Raw genomic sequence first — 22157 nt, forward strand, 5'->3', positions numbered from 1 at the left:
GACCCAAAGAACATCATCCCCACAGTCAAGCACAGAGGTGGAAACATTATGATTTGGACTGTTTCTTCTACTAAGCGTACATGCTACTTCACTGCACAGAGGGGCCTATAGACAGAGCCATGTACCATAAAATCATAGCGGAGAGCCTCCTTCTCTAAGCTGTGGATGGATCTTCCAGCATGACAGTGGCCCCAAAAATATTTTCAAGGCAACAAAGGTGTGGGTAAAAAGGAAGCACAATAGGGTCATGGATTAACAGCCTTCAGTCCAAGAGGGTCTGCCAAGATGCAGTAAAAGAAGACTAAAGGATTTAGAGAGTTTCTGTAAACAGGAGTGGCCCCAAATCCCTCCTGACATGAATGTAAACCTGGTGACCAACTAGAAGAAATGTCATATCATTATGATTTCCAGTCATGTTTTGCTTGGGGATCAAATGTATATTTCACTCAGTGACATGCAAATCAATTTATAACGTTTGTGTAACATGTTTTCTGGCTGATATTCTGTCCATCTCCATTAAAATGCAACCATAAAAATTAGAGACCGTTCATTTTCTTGCGAGCAAGAAAACGTACAAATTCAGCATGAGATCAAATAATTATTTCCCCCAAAGTATTTTCCAGCTGTCATCAAATATTTTTCTCTTAGAAAATACATTTTATCTTCCACTGCGAACCCAAGATTTACAGTTCATTTGTCTTATTGATACATGTGTAGATTTCTTTTTTTTAAATTCCTGACTCAGTGTCTGAATATTGGTCTATTTACCAGCCTATGGTAGGGTGGTAAACAGTCTACTCTCACTTTGACATTATCTTATATCTTTTGCCAGATCCATACATAGTTGATGATCAAGGTGTTATCTGAGGCAACATCAATGATGTCATTAGAGCCTGCTCTCAGTTACCTCCGCCTGTGTTGGTATTATAGCAGATATGTACCTGTAAATCATTAATGCTCATTCAATTGTCTCCTTGCTCCCTTGGCAGTATCTCTTGCCGGCTGTAGTATTTCATCGGGAAATATGGTACACACCACTGATAAAACAAGCAAGAACAATTCTCGACTTGGCTGAACTCTGTTTCAACTCTGAGCTCATGGCTAGACAGGTGGGGCTGAGGTATCAGAGGAGAGCATGTAGTATCTGTATTAAAGGACAGCATGGTGTTTTTCCCCTCTTTGTGTTTTCCCAACACCGAGAACAGCCTGCAAGTAGTAATACACACATTTGAAGAACATATTGTAATATTATATTGCGCATGCTCATACTTAGAACAGCCATTGCTTATACCTTAATGCACGAAACAAGGTTTTAACTGCATTTGCACATGTCCAAACAGAAAATAATAGTCTCAAAAGCCATCTGGAGGTCCTGTTTATAGCTTCTTCTAGTCAAAGTTCAGTAGTTAAATCAACCTCACAGACCATGATAAAGACAAAATTAACTTTTGCCTTTGAAAGGCCAGGTGGAAAAATTTGGGAACTAAGTTAAATGACTATGATTTTTCTGCAAACCCAGAAAGGATTCCTTTTTTTTACTGTTGATATTTTTTTTAGCTTCCAAAAAGGGGGAAATGCCAGAGAAAGTCTGAGACCCGCTGTTTTAAATCAACAGATGTGCTGACACTGGGTGGCAGCATTGAGTTATTAGTGACAAGAGGACCTCTTCTATTTTTTGAAAAGATAGCATTCTCATGAGACCTTTCAGTTGGAGAAAAATAAAATAAAAATAAATGAAAGCAAGAAAAGAATTTTAGAATATCTTTGTGTATTTTCCACAACCTCCTGGGATGGCGAGATGCTCCCAATGTTACGTTTTTAAATGCAAAAATGAATTATGTAAAAAACAAAAAAACAGACAGAAAAGTTCAATTTAAGAGTGCAAATTTAATAACAGTTGTGTGGATGATGTTGGGGTTGGAAGTTGTTAAAAGTCACCTATAATTTTGTCCTATCTGAAAGCATTAACCCATGCTGATGTACAAATTTAGGTTTCTTTGATTTGGTTTTATGAGTGAAGACTTTCTCTGTGCATACAGTGGCTACAGTGCATTCAGTGTGAGTGGGAGACATGTTTGGACTGCTTGTACTGGGTTGACCTCAGCCTGTGCTGTGAGCAGAATTGTTAAATTTGGACTTGAGTGAACGAAAATGGAATAGAATATACCAGTAATGTGAATGTACAGCTGAGGGTTAGTGAGGTTTTTTTTCCTGCTATTGCTGCAGGCCTTTTTAAGGTTCAGAAGAAAACATTTACTTCTATAAAACATGTGGAGCATTTAAAACAAGTCATATTAATGCTTACAGATGGCTAACACTGTAAATAATTACAAAGATTGTTTTAGACTTTTAGTTTTAACCTAAAGACATGGAAGAGCAGGTTGATTAAGTTAAAGTGGTGTGGCAAAACTGTATCCTTTTGATTGTTTTGTGCATGCATGTGGCGGAATGATAATTCAACATAATTGCGTAGTTTTCTTTTTTCGAAATTTAATTGTAAAAGTTTAAAATTGACCGCTTAAGCATGTCCAAAGACATAACAAATAGGAAATAAATGCATTTCTTCTGCATTTAAATCCAATCAAAAGCGTTGTACAAAATGTCTAAAGTGGTGAATTTTATTCAGAAAATACAAAAAATTAAAAAATGAACTTAAAAACTTACCTTTTACACAATAATGTGAGTGGGAGATAAATTTAATATGTGCTAATGGTATGTTTATACATTTCTGTTCTTATATGCCAGGGTACAATCAAGCATGTCATGCAACAATGTCGAGGCAGGGCACATAATGTGGATATTGTACTGGTGGCACAGATTTCCATTTTCACACAGACAATGGGGGCTGGGGGTTGGCTGAGGCAGTGTCTGAGAAAAAAAAGAAAAGAAGGTATTTTACAGTTCTCATCAGACTCACCAAAACACTGAATGATTTAATGCCAAATTAATTACCCCTTACCCAACTTTAGACAATAATGCTCGGAGCCGTCTGTCGGAACGGTATTCTTCTATTAACAGTCGCTTTGCAGTTCAGCCAGAGTGATTTCATATTTAGATTTTATTGTATTTTCTCAGTGAGTGCGTGGCATTGCATCCACAATAGAACGGTGCAGAATTATTTCACATTTTCTGTTGAGTCACCTGTGCAGCGCAGATGGGATCATCACACTCAGCGGAGGCAGAATTTGTTAAACAGTTAACAGATCTGTTCCTAAGCATTACAAAAGGAGCATTTACGAAGTGAATTCAAGCACAGTGTGGTTTAATTAGTTGAAACTTTTATAATATAAGGCTTTCTTCACAATCATAACCTAAGGTATGTTTAATCAAATCAGATGCTTGAAATCCATTTCTCCTCTCTCTGCTTGGTTTTGAAGGTCATAGATTTCAAAGCCAGACCGTGTAGATTTTTTACAAAAGCACCATATTAACAACACTCATGAAATCAAAGCGGGCATATGAATTTAATTAAATGTTACCTTTTACACTTTTTCCCCCCCTTAACAAAAGCTGCCAGTTAGTGACTTGAGAGAACTTGGAGCATAAGCACAAGATACGCTGGCTTGTTGTTCGAGGGTGAGGCTGACCTGGTCCAGATCCGGGCCACCTGTGTGGCCTAGCCTGCCCTCTCATCTGCCTCCTGTCCTGGCTCCAGGAAATGGTCACTAGGCTTCCCACTGGCTCTTTCCATCCTCTTCTACTTCCCCCATCACCTTCAACACAGAAATCAGAGCTAGGTTAACAGGATGTTTAGAAAAATCTTAATTTGTATCTGGAAATAACATAAAAAAATATACATTTAATTATGATATGAATATATTTTTTTTTGTCGAGCTACAGCAACAAGCAGAGAGATTCAAATCCCAACTAGCTTAGGTTTATCTCAGTAAATGGATTGGTCTCTCGTCTTAGTCTGCGTGTCTCTGTTCAGCAGTCGATAGGTTAACCTGCCTGTGGCATCCATCTTGTGTGGCCCGCCTCACATTACCATTGATCTGAGGGAAATAAAGAGCACACGTGTTATTATATACAGCCCAGAAAAACACCCTCTCACAGTGATGGAGTGAACAGGCCAAATGTATGAAATATTGCCCCTCCGACATATTCAGTCTTCCTGTCAATAGTGCAGCCTTTGCCCACAACCTGGATCAATAGGGACTTTTATCTTTTCACGATAACACATAACGATGCCTGTTGTCTTCTTCTGATATTGAAGTTTTAATTTTGTCCGCCACTCTTTTTTTTTTCTTAAACCATCCTTGCTGATATGTACATTTGTATTTGCTTTTACGGCATCTCTTTCTTTCTCTCTCAGTGTTTTTTTCCTAAAGAAATATAATTGGCGTGGGCCTGCTTGTCTGAGACGTGGCAGTTACAAATTTACATGTTGGTTTTCTGGACGTTTCTCTGAAGCTTTTGGGGGTCTCTCATGTGTGAGACTGCTCAGCGGAGAGAAGACACCCCTCTGTAAAAACATCTGTTGTGGAAATGGCTGTCAGACTCCCTTTTGTGGGCTTCGTCTCCTCCTTGCGCAGAGATTGTCATTTGTTTTGATCATTTATGTGGGTGAAAGAATAATAATAAAAAATCTGGAGAATATTCCCATGTAGTTAAGCTATCTACAGGAGGTTGTGCCTTTTTTAATGGAAGGCAACATTTCCATGTTTTAGTGGCACAGTGCAGCTGGCACATCGAGGCATGTCATGTAACTATGTTATTTAATGTAAATCTAAACTATAATTCTCTGGGAGCAATATGGCAAAGTAAAGTTTTTAGAAACATTTTGCAATTTACCAATTCAGTAAGCATACATCCCCCCATGCATTTAGCGTTATCGACAGCGGCTTAAAAATGATAACAAAAATTATTCATGACGTGATGATTGTTATCACAATAGGGAAGAAGTCAGTGGAGAAGAGAAATTGGCATTGTGCTATATTGTTTCGAACGATTTCATTGTGCAAAACACAATTTATTTACTTTGTCAGATTTGTATGAGTGAATGAAGAAGTCATTTTGATGTCATGAGTAGTAGCTAGTCTAGTAAACAAGTACACTACAGCTCATAGACGATGAATAAAAAAGATGCTGTTTTAGTTTATTGTCAACAAGAAGTTTGCCTTCTGTAGGGACTGCAGGTGCCACAAAAGTCAAATGTGACTGAAATGACTTGGTAACTCCTAAGACTTTTATTCTACAGCAATGCCCTGTTTGTACAAATGTACGCCGACTGATATTCTCTTTTGTAGTCTTTTAGCGATTTTACTCAGACTTGAGCCAAATTTGATTTGGGATTTGTGGAAAAGTGCATCATGACAGCTGTGACCCACTTTGAAATGATAAAAAACATTACATTTTCACATTTAACCTGTCTTTGTATGATTTCCACAAAACAGTTTTGGTTGGATGTTTCCTTAAGAACCTCTTCTACGTTGTTACATTGTTTTTTTTTTTCTTTCTTGTTTCGAAGTACGGCATTAATACTCCAAAGTGTTGGTGTACACACTGACTAAATCCTGACTGCAATGTACAGTTGGTTTACAGTGTATATAATAATATTATCTTGTGTCATTTCTGTCTGAACAGTCTAAATGTTATACGCGAGACACAGTTTAAAGATATCTACATTTAAATGGATCATAGCTATAAGATCCTTGTGGGAATTAATGCAGTGCTTGTGACTGTGTGATTTTTCCTGAGGAACAGGTGAATGTTTGAGTAGAGTGACACCTCATAAACTAGCTGATAACCTGTTCCTGCGTCTTCTTATCTGTCTTCCAGACAATCCCTGCTCCCTGAGCACGTTGTCATTTCCCCTCAGGCCCATTATCAGATCCCCTCTGTGGGCTCCCAGCAGCTGCAGTCATTGTGGAAGACTCTACTTTTATAGCACCATGATGTCTGTGACAGGATTTTTATTTTTTATTTTTTATGAGGAAATATATGCTCTATTTAACTTGTTTGGATAGTAGTTTCCTTCTTTTTTAATGCATGTTAACACAATACTAGAAAAATATAATAATGCCGTTTTGTATTAAAAAATATTCTGAAAACATGACAACTGTAAAAGATATATCAAACATATCATAAAAAGAAGAAGGATTAAATATTAAATATTTAATTTAACATATCATTGTTGTGCTATTTTCCCCAAGCTATATCATCAGTAATTTTTTCCAATTATGTTTCAGCACTGATCGGCCCCTCTACTATCTGTGGGAAATATGTTATCTCTCTCTGCCATTCATGTACACATTTATTGGTTTCCAAGTCTCTGGGATCAATCTTTTGGCCACCAGAGGAGCATAACTAATGGCAACATTAGAATGGCTTTGTGAGAGGGACTGGCCGGATGCGGGTTAACCAAGCAGGAAATAATCTAGGATTTTATATCCTGCATGAATGGCCATAGGATATGCTGAGAATAAATTAATCCCCCCCCCACCCTGTCCAAATTTTAGCAGAGAGGTTATCTTTTCAATGAAACACTTTCAGAGAGGCAGGTGAGTTTGTTTGTCTGATTTTCTTGAGGGAGGGTGTCCCCCCGCTGCATGCACAGATGTGAAATTTCTGAGCAGATAATGATCGTCATCTTAATGCTCAGCCAGGGTCAGACTATCTATTCTCTGTCTGACCGCAGGTCTAGACAGTCTTCCTCTGGAAAGCCTTTTCCCCTTCTTTTTAAAGACCCACTTCTATTTTCCTGTTGTGCCCAAACAAGGATTTTATAAAACGGGTGACATAGCCACACAAGCTGTCTGTCGAATCCCCCTTAATTAAAGTGACGTTTAAAGCCTTCCTTAGACACTAATAAACCCCCTTTCCATTAAGATCCTCCTAATTACTGTGTGCAAAGGAAAAAGGGACATACACAGACAGACAGTGTGGAGGTAAGCCTGCTGGCATTTGGCCCCATAAGCTGAGTGCCACACAAAAGAAAATGTCCCCTGGGTTACCCATCCTACCAGAGAGAGAGAGTCCTTTTTTTTTTCTAACCACCCCCTCTTCTCCTGTCTTCTTCTTATGAATGAAAGTATATGACATGCGGGGCTGAGTGTCCATTCATGGAGCTGGTGGAATGTGGGAATAAGGGCTTTGAATGAAGCATGAAACACAGACACCTGATTAGTCATTAAACAAGCTTTTGACATTAGCAGTGTTTAAATGGGCATGCTGGAAGTGGGAGCGCTGTCATCAATAAACACCAATCCAGTCAAGTGAGGATGATTGGAAAAGGTATTTAGTGTAAACTTAAAGATACAGCCATCCTCCTAGTGCTGGTGAAACCTGAGTATCTGTAGACCTTACGTGTTTTACATGATGTTTTGCAATGCTGCATAGCACTCCCACGTTGGTCCAACGTGGCTCTGTAGTGGATGAAATTGATGTGGACAAGAGAAACTCGTGTTGTTACACCTAACACTAAGCAGTAACCGTCCACACACTGAGCACCGAGTCACAACAGCTTCGTGGAAGAGGCAAACCCAGAAAGGTTAACCATGTTTGGTTCATGTCCTGGTCTGCAGATTAATGACATTAACGAAGTTTCCATTATTCGCGCAACTGGGGGAGACAAGGGCGTCCATGCGGAAAGCCACATGACCGAAGCAGAGATAAGAGAAAATGAAATACATCTTCGTGGAGACAGGAGGGGCCAGGAAGTGCCACTCCAAATTAGCTGCAGGCCCAGTTTGTTGTTACTTCATTAACCCAACAGCCCCGGGAAAAATAAAAAGCCGGGTCACAACCTTTAGCAACAGGGAGGCCTGAAATTTGCAAAGAGCAGCCCCGTCAAACTTTTACTACATGTAACTGCTGACAGAGTACAGACAAGTTTCAGTCACTGTTTCATTGTAACTTTTTACCAAATAATTTGAGGTTAATTCAGTTTTATTGGATGTAATTTCATATTAAAAGTGATAATAAACACCGGCATTACCTTGTTGCCATTGCCATGTTTTTGATCATTTACACAGGTGTGTTGTTCTGTCTTACTTTTTTTTATTAACTTTATCTCCATCTAGCCAGTGATCGGCTTCCTAAAAAAAAGACGAACCAATCAGTATGTATCGGTATTGATTTACATCTTTCTCAAACTCAACATCAATACAACGTCTGTTCTTGATTGAGCTGACAGCATGTTATGTCTATAAAATGTAATACATTAAGTATTATTCTCAGCCAAACAACCAGTCTTCAGGACACAGATCAGACAAAAAACTCAGCCGTGTTACTTCAAACTGTGCAGTTATATATTGATATATCTGTTGTGAAAGGAGACGAGCAAATTACTGATCGTCAGTATCAAACCATGTGGATTGTGCCCCTTTGTTGATCTTTAATATATGGTAGCGAACTTCAAAACAGAGCCGTGGTGTATAATGCCGTCCTTGTTGTTGTAACACGAGCAGAGCAGCGGCTCTTTATTTGCAGGCAGTGACTTTATTAGAGTCTATGGTTACAGACCCTTGGAAGGAAGGCTATTGTATTCTCACCCCTTCTCTGGCAAACCTAGCTCTGCTGCACTCTTCCTTTGTAAGCTCTTAGAAATCTGAAGCTAGTATGCATTACTTTGAGTATGTTTTGAATTTTGAGCTATATTTTAATCAGTAGAAGTATGTAGTCTGGTATTTATATAATGTTTTTTAATGAGCACTCAAAGCAGTTTTCAGACTGTCACATCTACTCATTTACGCACATATTCAAACAATGCTTTCTTAAATGCCTTTAAATGCATCATTGGGGGGGATTTCAGGTGGAGTATCATGCCTGAGGATAATATGAAATATTATAAATATGGAGAAGATGGGGATTGAACTCCAGACCTTCTGTTTAGTAGACAACCCACTCTACCCACTGAGGCTCATGGATTTGCTTCATGTTTGTCTCTTAAAAAGCCTTTAAGTTAGCTTAAGTACATTTCTCCCCTCACTCACTCACTTACACACACACACGCACACACACACACACACACACACAACACAACACAAACACACACCTACTCAGCAACATGGATCAGCAGCAGCTGACTTGGCTAGAAACTCTGTGGCACAGGTAGACAGAAGCAGGGTCCAGCGAGTATCTACTGAGGCTGCAGACACATCTGCCTGCTTGATTTCACCTGGTAACTGAGCATGTAGTATTTACTTCTCAGCTGAAATGCAATCAGTGGCTGGTAGCTGGCAAAGAAGCAATGAGCCTGTGATTAGGTGCAGTCCCTCCCCGCCCCACGCCTTTCAAGGAGTAAGGCAGAGTTTGAGCTGAAGAAGTAGCACAGAAAATATATTGCAGTAGTTTGGTCTCTCACACCAAACTGCATGTAAATTTTAAAACACGGTGAAGGAAAAGTTGATTTAGTTTTGACGTCAGGGAGCTGTGTGGCATTAAACTGATTAATGCTAAAGCTATCACTATAGGAAACACATAAATGACAGCTAACTAGAACTGTTTCGCCATATGTGGAGAGTTTTAATATCCTATTTGGGAGCTGTGTCAGTACTAAAAAGAAGCGCTTTCTGAAGTCCTGGTGTTGTATGTGTTAGGAAAAACTGCTGAAGTCCTACGGTAGAGTGGCTCTTGTGCCCATGTAAACATTTTACATCCTCGAGACAAGAGTCACCTCTCTAATCTGACTGAAGACTCTGTGGAGAGGTCCTTTATCCCACCCTGTTTTAACTGGTTGCTCACAGAAGAGCCATTTACCTCCACTAATGGGGAGTGAGTCTTTCACCAGGGCCTGTTTGCCTCTCAACACTCTGAAAGAAACTTTGCCAGAGAGGAGACATTAAGAAAACCAGCTAATCTGCAGCAGTCTATCTGTGTCTACCTAGGGAGCAGAGCGAGCTCTGTGGTGCCTCTTCAAGAGGCTTCTCTTCACAGCTGCTATAAAAGTGTCAGCACTTTTCAGTTACCCCGATAAAGACAGGGGTTAAACAAAAAAAGTGATAGCCATTTTTTGGTCCCCTGAATGCTTAAAAATGAATGATTTATTATTATTTATGCCTGTGTTTATTGGAATATTTCATGTACTTATGTGCAACAGCATTCCCATGTTCAATAATTCTGGAAAAGCAAAGTAATGACCTGATGTGTTTTAAGAAGACTAAAAATCCAATGCAAGTCATTAGAAGCTAGCATGCTAATCTTCGCCTTATTTTAGCATAATGACCAGCTAACATTTGCTAATTAGCAAAAGATATAAAGTAGGACTTTAAAGTAGGAGAAGTAATTTTCTTGCACTCAAGTACACATACTGGGGTTTGACCTGGTAATAACGCTGGTAAAAGTGTTCAATGATCCCCAGAGTTAAATTATCCTGAAGGGAACAACGTATGTAACCATCATCAAAATCCATCCAGCTACAAGGAGGACATTTTGCTGTTGGCCAATTGTAAACCTGCTGGTAGCAATTTGGAAAACCAGCAGATCAAAGCGTTAAGTCCATCATCTGTTGAACTTATAAAAATATGTTAGTTCATGCAGTAGTTTCTGAGAAATTCAGTCTGGACCTACCAGTATTAGCATCCTTACCCTAGACCCACCTTGCTAGGTTAAAAAATAATACCAATAATACAACTACCACTGACAATTAATTTAATTATCTGAAACATCTAAAAGAAATACCAAATACTGGAAAATAAGAATTAATTTTACCTGATGCTAAATTCTCATTATAGCACCCCATTCAAACCAAAATGTTGATTTTTAATACCACATGTTTGCAATCTAGTAATAAAGCCTCACTCTCTTCATAAGGAACCAGAAGATCGAGTTGTTCTGGGAAGAACAGAAGCTCTACAATCAAAGCCCAGTCACTGTTACTTACCTTTGTTTGTAACAGTGGGGCCTGTTAGCTCTCAGGCACTCGGTCTTTACTGACCATTTATGGAGCAATCCTACTGTGGCAGGAGTGCTAGACCAAGGTCATTAGTGGCTGCGACCACAGTGACCCGTCATTAAAGATGGGACAAATAAACACAGGAGGAACTTGGTAAAATAGGGATAATCTGCCAGCCACAATGGCAGGTAGCTGGCAGGCGAGACAGAGTGGGGAAAAAACAATTTGAGCAAGACAGGTGCAGCTGGGTAGGATGAGACTGAAGGGCTAATGTTTGAATGTTTTAGCTTTGCACAAATATAATAAAATGGCAGAATCAGAAATATACAACATGCACACACAGGCAGCTACATCAGTGTACTCACAGCCATACAGCTAAAGTGCAAACACCCCACTCACATGAACGCCAAATGTGTTTGTTGCGATAGATACCGTATGGACGGATGTATTTTCAGCAGTAAAGCAGGGCCCTGAGGGTGCCTGCTGTCAGATTGTACACCAGGGATCATCTGTGACACAGTGACACCGATCCCCACGTGTCATAGACAATGCTACCCTAACACCACTGTATTTAAAAGTGTGTGTGTGTTTACTTTCCTCATTTATTGTCCATCTTTTTGGAAATCAATCTATCATTTACTAATTCATACAGCTCCAGTACACTTTGTGTAAAAAACACTGGAAAGCGCTGGGAGGTGCTGTAAGTTGTACTGCTCATGTTTGGCCAGTTGAGGCCATGCTTTCCTTTAGGGTGAGTAGAGCCTGTTTTCAGCCTGTCACTCTGGCCCACTTCTTTCCTCACACCGATGCTGTCGACTATATATGGGTCACGCTAAAAGAAACATTTACATAATCTATCATTTTTAGGCAGCAGTGACAAAAAGGGTTCAAATGATATATTTTTGCTCTGTGTTTAATTTCAATACAGCTCAATGCATTTTACATGGTTTTCATTTCTGGAATGTGTAGTTGTTAGCTTGTAAAATATGTTCTTAGGACAATAGGAATGCTTTGCACCTTAAAATACCTAACAGAAAGAAAAGCTTTAATAACTTAACAGACAATTTGATTCATTTCTTCAGAATGTGTACTTTACTTGTGTTTCACATTTTTTAGTTATATTTTAATGCATATATTGTTAATGACGTGAGGAAGTTACCTACAAAGGAAACACTGCTAAAATTTACATTTTAGGGTCTTTGAGTAATTTTTTGTTAGCATCAATCTTAAGGATATGGCAATTTAAGTAAAACTAAAATGAGCGAAAAGGGAATTTATACATAAATTTACACCACAAACATGACATAAAACATATGAGTATAAATAAAGGGGAGGCTACTACTGAGTTTGGCTCCGACTCTGATCCAGCTGCAGTGGTCCGTATCCCATGTTGGTCAGTCTCTTTCCATCCTTTCCACTGAAAACCACCATAAGCTTGTCAAATAAGTAAAGCCAGGGAGATGTGTGCCTGTGAAAGGGATATACTCATCCTGCTAGTGGACACAGAGACGCTCTTTTGTTTCCTGGCATGTCTCACATACTTTCAGAGGCCCGATAAGCCCCAGCACCATGAAACACTGCTTTATGTTTGGCCTCGCCAGCGTCCCAGAGAGGGCAGAGTGGACTCAGAGGAAAGACCAGCCAGTGAGCAGGTAACATGTCCTCTGTGTCACACCTTATTAAAGGGCCCGATAGATATAAGAAGGCTGGTTGTGTAGTCTTGAATTATTAAAGCACAGAATTTGTACTTTACCGACAACCAAACCCCTGCTGTTTAAATATTCCTCTCTCCAATTTCTTTACTTTTTGTCCAAGTTTCTTTTTTATTTCCTTCCCTCTCTGAGGAGGCGTAGTAAGCTGGGATGGTGAAAGGCGAAGGGTGGGGTGGGGGTAGGTGGGTAGGAGAGTAGGGCGGTGGGGGCTTGGCTGTTTCCTGAAATCGGATTAGCAGCTACTCTACACTTAGATTACAGGGACTGGGGCTTTCGTTTAGCCCAGCTCAAGACCACCCAACAGGTAAACAGGTACATTTCTGTGGAGGAAAAGGGAAAGTGAATGGCGTGGGGATAGAGGATAAAAATGCTCCTGAGAGACGGATACAGAGTGAGCGATTGAAATAAATACTACTCTAGCTGACAGACTGGTGAAAGGGGATTTCTTAGTGGTTAATCTGAAATTAATTCCAAAAAAGCCTTTTGATAAAGCGGGGTAAAAATTTAAAATGACATAAAAAGTAAGTAAAAAAAAAAGTAAATAAATAAAAATTGCTTACTTTAGAAATGTATTCTGAACTACCAATTTGTGAACTTCCTCTTCTTGAACCGACTCTCTGGACCTCCACAAAAGACCTACATATCTCAACCCCAGCCCTCCCCGCTCGCCAAGATATCTAAACCTCACACTGTCATGCTGCTGCCACTGCATCCCACAGAAAACCTCCTGAAAATTAGTTTTTGGCAACCAGTGTGCAAACACACTCTCCTGTCTGCTGCAAGCCACCAAGGCTTTGTTAGGCAGGCCTGCTCTGAGCCCAGAGCCTTCAAGACCCCCATTATGCAGCAGGACTCAGCGGGGCAGAAAGAGCAGGAGTGTTTTCGCCAGTCATGTGGGCACACAGGCATTATACACTCTTCAGTGGCACTGTAGATATTTTGTGTGTCTTCCAAACAGAGGGGGAGGCCTGCAAAGGCTGCAAGAAGAAGTTTTGATAATTGGGAGTTATATAAGTTCCTAAATCCTCACAGGAGGATTTTAAGTTTTTTCCCCTTCCTTTTCCCCCATTGTGTGTTTTTAAAAAAGCTGTGCGCAAGGCCCTACTGCGAAGGTGACAAATCCTTTGACATAAATCATTGTGTAAAGGTTAAAGGAATACAGCCAAGTGCTCAGGAAGAAGAGTCCCTAATTGCCTGCTTTGCTAAGCTGTGTTTTACAAATTAAACAACAGTCCTTGCACATGCAGAGCATTTGTCTGTGTGCGCACACTCGTCGTGCTCGTGTGTTCGTGTCTCTTTGTTTACATGCGGGTGCCCACGTATGTCTTATTGTGAAAACAAGCAAACAAAAAAGCTTCTTTGGAATTTGTGTCGGGATCTGTGGACGAGCATATCAGCTGCAGACGGGCAGGAAGGGCTGGAGTTTTTACTAATCAGTGATGGACAAACTCAGGGCTCCCTGCATCTCAAACATCACTGCTTCTGTCAGGGGCCCCGAGTACAGAGCAAGTGGGCTGAGCAGCTCTGATCAGCAGTGCTGTGTTATTTATTTATTTTTTTCCCCCCACTGAATCACACAGGGGAACATGTGTGTGTTTGAGATGCAGGGATGCATGGTGCTAACCCTCCCCTGAGTAGTAATGCATGAACTGTTAGCAAAACATTGTTGCTGCTGCTGTTTCTGTCTATGTTAATAAGACGTGGACTGGGGGTGGGGGTGCGGTGGGTGCACAGATGTAATTCAAGGTTGACGTCTCAAGATTCATAATGCACCTTTAGTGACAGATATCACGCGTTTGGCAGAGCTTAGGCAAAAGTTCAAAGTCAATAGAGAGGATGCCCCTGCAGTCACTCGCAGATGATGATTGATAATGAGAAAATGATTTAACATTTGGTGTTTAGTTTAGTATCAAATAGGATGTTTTGAAAATCAATTTTACTTGAGAAAAATATACATATTCAGTAATATTTTGACAGAAAAAGCCCATGCAGCTCATTACAAGCCTGTATTTGTAATCGCTGCGCCTTTCTTTTTCATGCCGTTTTCAAGCTGTCAAGCCGCTCGTCTCCATGTCACTCAGTTACATGTTGTTGCAAGAAGAGTTTAGGGTGTGTAAATGTATTTATGAATGCATGATTTGGTGAAAGTGTATACTTGGCTCTTTCCTCTTGCTGTCTAATAACTGGTAACCCCAGCTGTGAGTGTGTGTGTGTATTTGTCTGCCTGTGTAAAGCTGAGTCTCGCTGGGGCACTGAGGCGTAACTTGGCCCCAGTCAGGCCAGTGCGCAGAGGGCAGAGACCAAAAAGCCTCCAGCCGTGCTTTCTCTCCTTCTCTCTCCTGCTTTCTCTTTCAATCTTTCTCTCTTCCACTGGGATTTGGAAATAGGTAGCACGGAAGATGTAACATGTATTTATGTTGTACACAAGAGTCAGGGATTTTTTTTTTTTTTAACTTTTGTGAAAGCAGATGCAGTGACTTCACTGTGTGGCTGAACAAGTCACATGGTCAAATTTCCAGTGTCCTAAATGCTAATTTTTGATTTCAAGCATCTTCTCAGTGGAAAGAAATGTGTGTATCCAGGCTCCTCACACTAGACCTTCCATTCAGGAAACCAGCATGGAGGAAGTGGTTAAGCATTTCCATGCTGGATTTGAAATCAGATTATATATGGTCCTGCATAACTGACTTAATGGATTTGAAGAGACTAGATCCTATTAATAAAGGAATAAAAGAGACAGAGAAAAGGAGAAAGGGGGGGAGTTAGCCCATGAGGCTGAAGCCCCACCAGAGGGACTAGAAGGCTAATCTGCCATGCAAATTAAACCCTGCCTCTATGCACTGGTCCCTCTAATGTCCTCCATTATGCACCTTTTATTTGTTGTTTTGTGATATTGCAAACAGATATGGTTCCGGCAACAGTCAGGGACATCAGAGTGGGATGGGAGTGATTACTGGGGAAGATGGAATTTGCATCCATTCTCATCCCCAAGTGCACTTTGCCTTGCAGGAGCAGGCAATAGAAAACATTCCAAAATGGTTTTCAGATTGAGACTGACACTTGTTTGCGGTCTTCGCTGGATGTCTTTTTTTTCCGCCTGCACTTTCATGAGTTCCAGGCAGGATTATGATGCAGTTGAGACTGAGAGATTAAATCACTGAGAGTGGCAGTATTTCCTGCAGTAGAGCTTACCTCGCTGGTTTTTCTCTTGTCTTAATGAGGTTGTACTTTGCTTCATTCCTACGTCTCACACTCACTTTCTGCTGGGCTGTCAGAGGTAGCTGTAAAAACACACATATGTCACATGTACTAATCCGATTTGCACTTAATCATGACAGGGATTAGACTGTATGTACAGTAGGTCACAAAGCTATGAAACTTTTCAGTGCTCTTGTCTGTGTTTTCCAGCAGGGAAGTTCACCTTCTTGTGAGTCTTGCACACGTTTTCAAGGTAGACAATTTCTCTCTGATTAGGAATTAAAACTAAACAAAACCAGGAGAAGTAAATCCTGAGAGGTCTTGCATAAGTAGCTTTCAGAGTTCCCGGTTTTGGGTTTTTCTTTCAGTAATTACCACAATGAGTAGCTGAAATACCGACTGAAGCATTTATTTGTGCGCTGGCTTGTCGATGGGGAGGTCTGTTTTCTTTTCATGTGCATTTGCGATTTTTAAGATGAGGTGATCAAGTTCACCTTACCACTGACGTGGAATAAATAAGAGCAATAAAGCTCTCTATTAGAGGAAGTTAAATATATAAACTGCAATCTTTCACAAAAAACAACACATATAGGTAGATAAATATTTCCTTATTGTATATAATAGAGCCAAAAATAAATAAACAATGAGAATACTCCTTAATAACCCAGGGATCTGTCTCAAGGCTCAAAAGAACCAATTTTTTCCTCAACAGTGGTCAATATGAAAGCATAATTTTACCTACAGTGCCCCCTGTTTCACATACAGAGCATTTATACCTCATATCTTCCACGGCACAATGAAAATCATGTTCTGTTTTTTCTATCGCCTCCCTTTCCCCCCAGTGGAGCAGGAAGAGCATTATTTCTGTCCAATCACAATGGAGAGAAAACAGGACTAAAACTGAGCTTCCGTAGTGTTCTTAGTCTATTATTGGACTGTTTGACCAATCACTGCAAGAGAAACTGCGTGTGCAGGATAACCATAAACAAAATATGGAATATATCCTGTGTCTTTGATATCAACATCCTGCTGAATAAAAATGAATATCCACCTTTCAAACAAAGGTATGCCTGGGAGTGTGGACCTCATTTCAAGCACAATTAACTTGAAATGGAGTGCTGCAAGATCAATAGTCCCCAGTTGATCCAGAGGGAGCTGTCAGTCTATGGAAATGGCACACATATGGTAATATCCCCAGCTTAACAACAACTTAGAGGATTTACTGTTGCTGTTTTCAGACCCACATGAATAACAAACAGTGGGCCACCCCCTGGGAACCATTTTGTTTTATCCCAGCTTCAATGAATCTTTAAGGGGGAGGATACCATTTGGGAGAAATGGCAGGGGGGTATGAAGAAGTCATTTGTAGATGCGAAAGGTATACAGCTAATTATGAAAATTACAAAGAGGTGAACCGCTCATGCAAATTCACTGATGTACAGTGCTGTGCAAAAGTCTTTAGCCACTCCTCATTTCTTTATACTTGGGTGCAGTGATTTATTGAAATGTGGAAAAATGCATGTAAATACATTTTTAAGGCAAAAACAGAGTTTGTGCAATTCTAATAAGATTAAAAATTTGGTGTGACCACCTTTATTCTTCAACATAGCCTGAACTCTCTTAGGGAAGCTTTCTTGTCAAATACTTCTCCAGGCTTCTTGAAGGACATTCAAAGCTCTTCTTCTTTAAATGTTGGCCCCCTTTTGTTCTGTTCTCTGTTAAGTTGATCCCACACTGCTTCAGTGATGTTGAGGTCCACCCTCTGGGAGTGTTCTGCTGTGTGTTTTACTATCCAGGTATCAGTTTTGATAAGATCACCAACACCATTGGTTGAGATGTGGACACAAACTACGACAGCCCCTCCAACGTATTTTACAGATGGCTGTAGATGCTCACTGTTGTGTCTCTCTCCTGACCTTTTCTGTACATATTGAAGATGATTTGAACCAATAATTTCAAATTTGGATTAATCCCTGCTGCCACTGATTTTCAGTCCAGTTCCTGTGTAATTTGGCATACCTCAGCATTTTCTTCCAGTTTTCCTTCCTTAAGAATTGTTTCTTGACAGCCATCCTTCCACTAACACCAATTCTGATGAGACTTGAGTGAACAGTAGATGGATCATCTTTCAGGTCCTGTGTCAGGTCTTTCTGGATTTTTTTCCTGTTTCTTAAAGACATGACTTTCGGATACTGCTGATCTGCATTTGACTTCTTCTTCTATCCCCCACTTGTCCAGCTTTCCTCATTTTTCTCAAGGATGGTGTCTCCCTAAGTGCCTAAAGCTATAATTGAAAATTGGTTCGTTGCTAAGTTGTCTGTTATGTGTCGACGCAACACTGGTTCATTCCTTGAGTTATGTGCCTCTTTTAAGCTCGAATGATTCATAGGTCAGTGTTAAATGGCTTAACAAACAAACACAAAAACCTTCCTCTGAAAATGAGTGAAAAAGCAGCCAAAGTTTTCTAAAGAAAAACACTGACAGACCTCCAGAAAGCCTGGAGAACCATTCCCAAAGACCACTTTAAAAATGACAAACACGTCTGGCTCCTTTGAAGCAAAATGTAAAGAAGTAAGTGGAGGCTCAAAACCTTTGCACAGTACTGTGTTTGTTCCACTGCTGTATTCACCTAACAAGCTTTTCATCATCTTTTTTTTCACTGATTCTCCCCCTGTCACAGACACAGAGATAAAGTGTGCTCACACTCTCATTTCTAATTAGAACAGTTTTGTCTTGGTGAGAGTTGCTATCGACAAGCACTCACACATTACCAGGATTATATGACTTCTTATACTGATCAGTGTGATGAGATCTCAGGAGACGTGTATGGATTTAACCTCCTGCTGACTGCACTTTTCTCTGCTTACCCTTAGGCTGCAAACCTGTGGCGTAAAAAGACTCGCGGAAGAAATGCAAGCTTGGACTGCTGGCATCGGCGGTGGTTATATGCTCCAGCGTGATGTCATTAAGTCAGATTCATTTAGCAGAGTCAGGTGCAGACAACCATCACGTATAGACAACGCAGTGTCCCCTGAATGAGAGCTGGGACTTCGGTCAATTCAAAATTGATTTATCTCAACTCTGCGATTGATGAAGTCCGTTTAGGTTAAACTGCAGAGCTCTCGATTTGGACGTACACTTCGGGGGAGCTGCTATTGGAATTGACTTCTGTGTGTCACCCTCAGCTCAAGCCAGGTGGGAAATTGAGTTACAAAGCACAGTGTGAGAGAGATAGATGACCTCTGTGACAGTTATACAGTGTGTGTCTGCCTTTCATAACTCCAGCCGACGAAAGTCAGTTGATTGACCTGAAAAGGAGACTGAGCTAAAAATCCATATTACCTTTTTTCATACTCTTGTAATCTTGAAGCAGGTTAACTCCTCTTGAGAGTAAGAGTATCGGAGGAATCAGGGAAAGCCCTGCTTGGGAAATCACAAAATGATGGGACAATAAGAGATATGTAAAACACTTTCCCTCCTTCAAATTCAGCTGGCAAGATGTTGGTGGAGATACGTGACCAGCTCAGAGGCAATTCCCTGCCCTGTTTTCCAGGGAGTATGTTAAGGTAAATCCAAATTGCCACACTATGATTTCATCACTGGACTCTGATGGAGAAGCCATGTTGGTAAAGAAGCGAATGGGGAAAAAACGCCTTCGCCCAGGGCTTGCATCTCTTCTTGACTCCAGCTTTTATCATGTAAATAAGGGGAATGGGACTGGGTGAGCGGGACAATTCCCCAGCCGCCACTTGGGCCAAATACAACTTTCCTGCATTTTAGGCCCACAATGAGGAATGTATTTGGTGGCCTCAGTTTTAATTTAACTAGAGTGGCAGCTGAGGGGGCACCAGGGACCTCATCTCATGACTGTTACAATCACTCGGGTGCAAAGAGGGGAAACCTCAACCTGGTGCCTTACATTTCAATGTGCAAAATCTCTTCCTCAGCTCCATCCCAAGTTGTGTGTGTGTGTGCGTTTATATGTAGTGTTTGGTGTGCTGCAGCTGGCTGCCGCACTCACTTGGTAACACCTCTTTGGTTTCCCAGGGAGGCAACACGCTTCTTGCTCCTCTCTAACATTTGATTCATTACGATCTGAAACAGCACATCAGTTCGCTTATTATGTCTTAAAAAATTCTCCCAGAATCCCAAAGAGCAAGGGGGGGGGGGGGGGGGAATCCACCAAAGAGGCACTGCCTTGAAATTGACAGCTGTTATTGTGGTGTGCCATCTGGTGCATTTGCCATGGAACAGAAAAGGGTTAATATTCTATGATGTGTGGTAGCAGTGGCACAGCCTCTTTTGCACAGCCAGTGTGAAATACCGGGTGCCAGGAGTCTGTGCACCCGATGGAGAGAAAACCTCAACATTAGCATGGCACCATATCAACCAATGTGGCTAATTTAATGGGTCAAATACGGTTGGGAGGCTGCCAAACTAACAGCCGTACCAGCAGCATTTCTAACAGGGCGGAGAATCACAAAGGAAAGTTACAGCACCGCTTGGCATTCTGCAGCCTTAATCATAATTTTCTGCAGATAAAGCACAGAAATCCCATAAATTCCATTTTCCCTTTTTATTAACCCTACATTTGGGAACTCTGTGTTCAGCTTGTGTGTCTACTTGTGTCCCTGCACATTGTGTGCAAGTATGTGTTTTGTTGTGTTGGAGCTGTCATTATTCATTGACCACAGATGTAAATGGAACTAAACAATGGGATGTGCGTGCTGCGGGTAGCGATCGCCCCTGGAGAGGACAGGGCCTGCTGAAATTAATAGGCCTCCCGTGGCTAAATAAGCAATGGCAAAATAAGCCTAAATGTCCCCCAATCGCATGACAGACAGGGCCCAAGAATCCGAACAGCAGGTAGTTATTATATGAATTGCTGGAGAGGGACATATTGCAGACCTAACATGCCACATCAAAACCATCACACTGCACTGGCTTTGAATCATTATGTGTGCGTGCTAATTTGCTGCACAATGCTTCCTGCTAAATCAGCTTTTCATATACCATTGTTTACAAATGCCACAACTTATGCCCACGCTTGCTAGCCTTACTCTGAAAAGTCACAAGATTGTGTCTGCGTTTTTACAAAAGTGGTTAACATGAAACTTTTCAGAGAAGTGTGAGAGAGGCAAATAATGAAACATCAAACATTAAAACAATGTCTCTAAATCAGAAATGCCACATATGGCCACGAATCTGCCCAAAGCTCTAAGGTTGAAAAAACTCTGAAAAATATGGGATGAAATATGCTCCTTAGCTGGAAGACACACTTCTTTGAGCCATGGGCTCATTTCTAATTCTGAGTGCTGGTTCACAAAATGGTCCAACATTTAAAACGACTGGCAGGGGGTAAATTAGTGCTCCGAGATGAATTATCATACAATTAAGGACTGCAGAATGTGCCAAAAACACAAAACACACAATATGGAGGAAAGACCTACTTTTACCCTCATTCATCAGAGCCAGGCCAATGTCGCATCCTCTTTTAAAGGAGCAAGTTTCGACTTTCTAGACCATTTAGACTCGTGCACATGACACTCATGCATCTGTTAATGCACTTCTGCACAAAAAGTGTTGCCATTCACTTTTAAATATCTCACCGGCTTCGTTGCTTGTGTCCAGCAATCCAAAGAATGATATCTGTGTACTTACCGTGCAAATTTCAAACAAACTATTTAATGTGACCAAGCATTTCATTTGTGGTTACACGTGCTCCTCATGCTGTTGCTTTGTGTCTTCACTTCTGACTTCTGCTTGGCAAAATCGGTGGCTGTATTAAGGATCTGAGAGTGATGGGACCGCTGAGGTGGTCAATAATCTATTACCACACACAGCTCTCTGCAGAGTGACAAATGTCTGTCAGAGAAATGGGCCCAGAGAGGTCAGAGCTGGGCTACTGACCTCAACTCCCCCTCAGCCACTACACCCTGATGCAGGCTGACTACAGCGTAATGCTCAGCTCGATCATTGGCGTCTGCTGACTTTTATCAATACCAGCGTGAAGGCTTTCATGTCATTTTCCTCCTTGACACTTATACTTTCATTGCTCCATGATGCAACTTGGCCAAGAACCTTTGTTGTTTTGTCAATCAGTTAAAATCAAGTGAAATTTTCCCACTTTATGATAGTATAGATTTGGCTTTTAGTTCACTGTGAGCTTATATTTGAGATGACAGACATCGAGTGTGTTTGCACTCCATGGTTAATTAATCAGTTACACTGGAATCTGCATTGCAGTCCAGGTATATATGGTGGGCTTGCATTTCACACATGTAGTTCTACTCTTTCTACATATTTCAATAATTTCTATGTTGTGTGTTTGTTTTGCCGAAAAATAAGGTCAGTTTCCATAATGTGGAGAATAAATTTCAAACTGTACCGTCAGTTCACACAGGTTCAGC

The sequence above is a fragment of the Aulonocara sp. 'chitande type north' Nkhata Bay genome, linkage group LG13 (genome assembly GCF_057382095.1).
Source record: "Aulonocara sp. 'chitande type north' Nkhata Bay isolate Kocher_YH1m ecotype deep benthic linkage group LG13, A_spYH_male_GT1.1, whole genome shotgun sequence".
Taxonomy (NCBI): domain Eukaryota; kingdom Metazoa; phylum Chordata; class Actinopteri; order Cichliformes; family Cichlidae; genus Aulonocara; species Aulonocara sp. 'chitande type north' Nkhata Bay.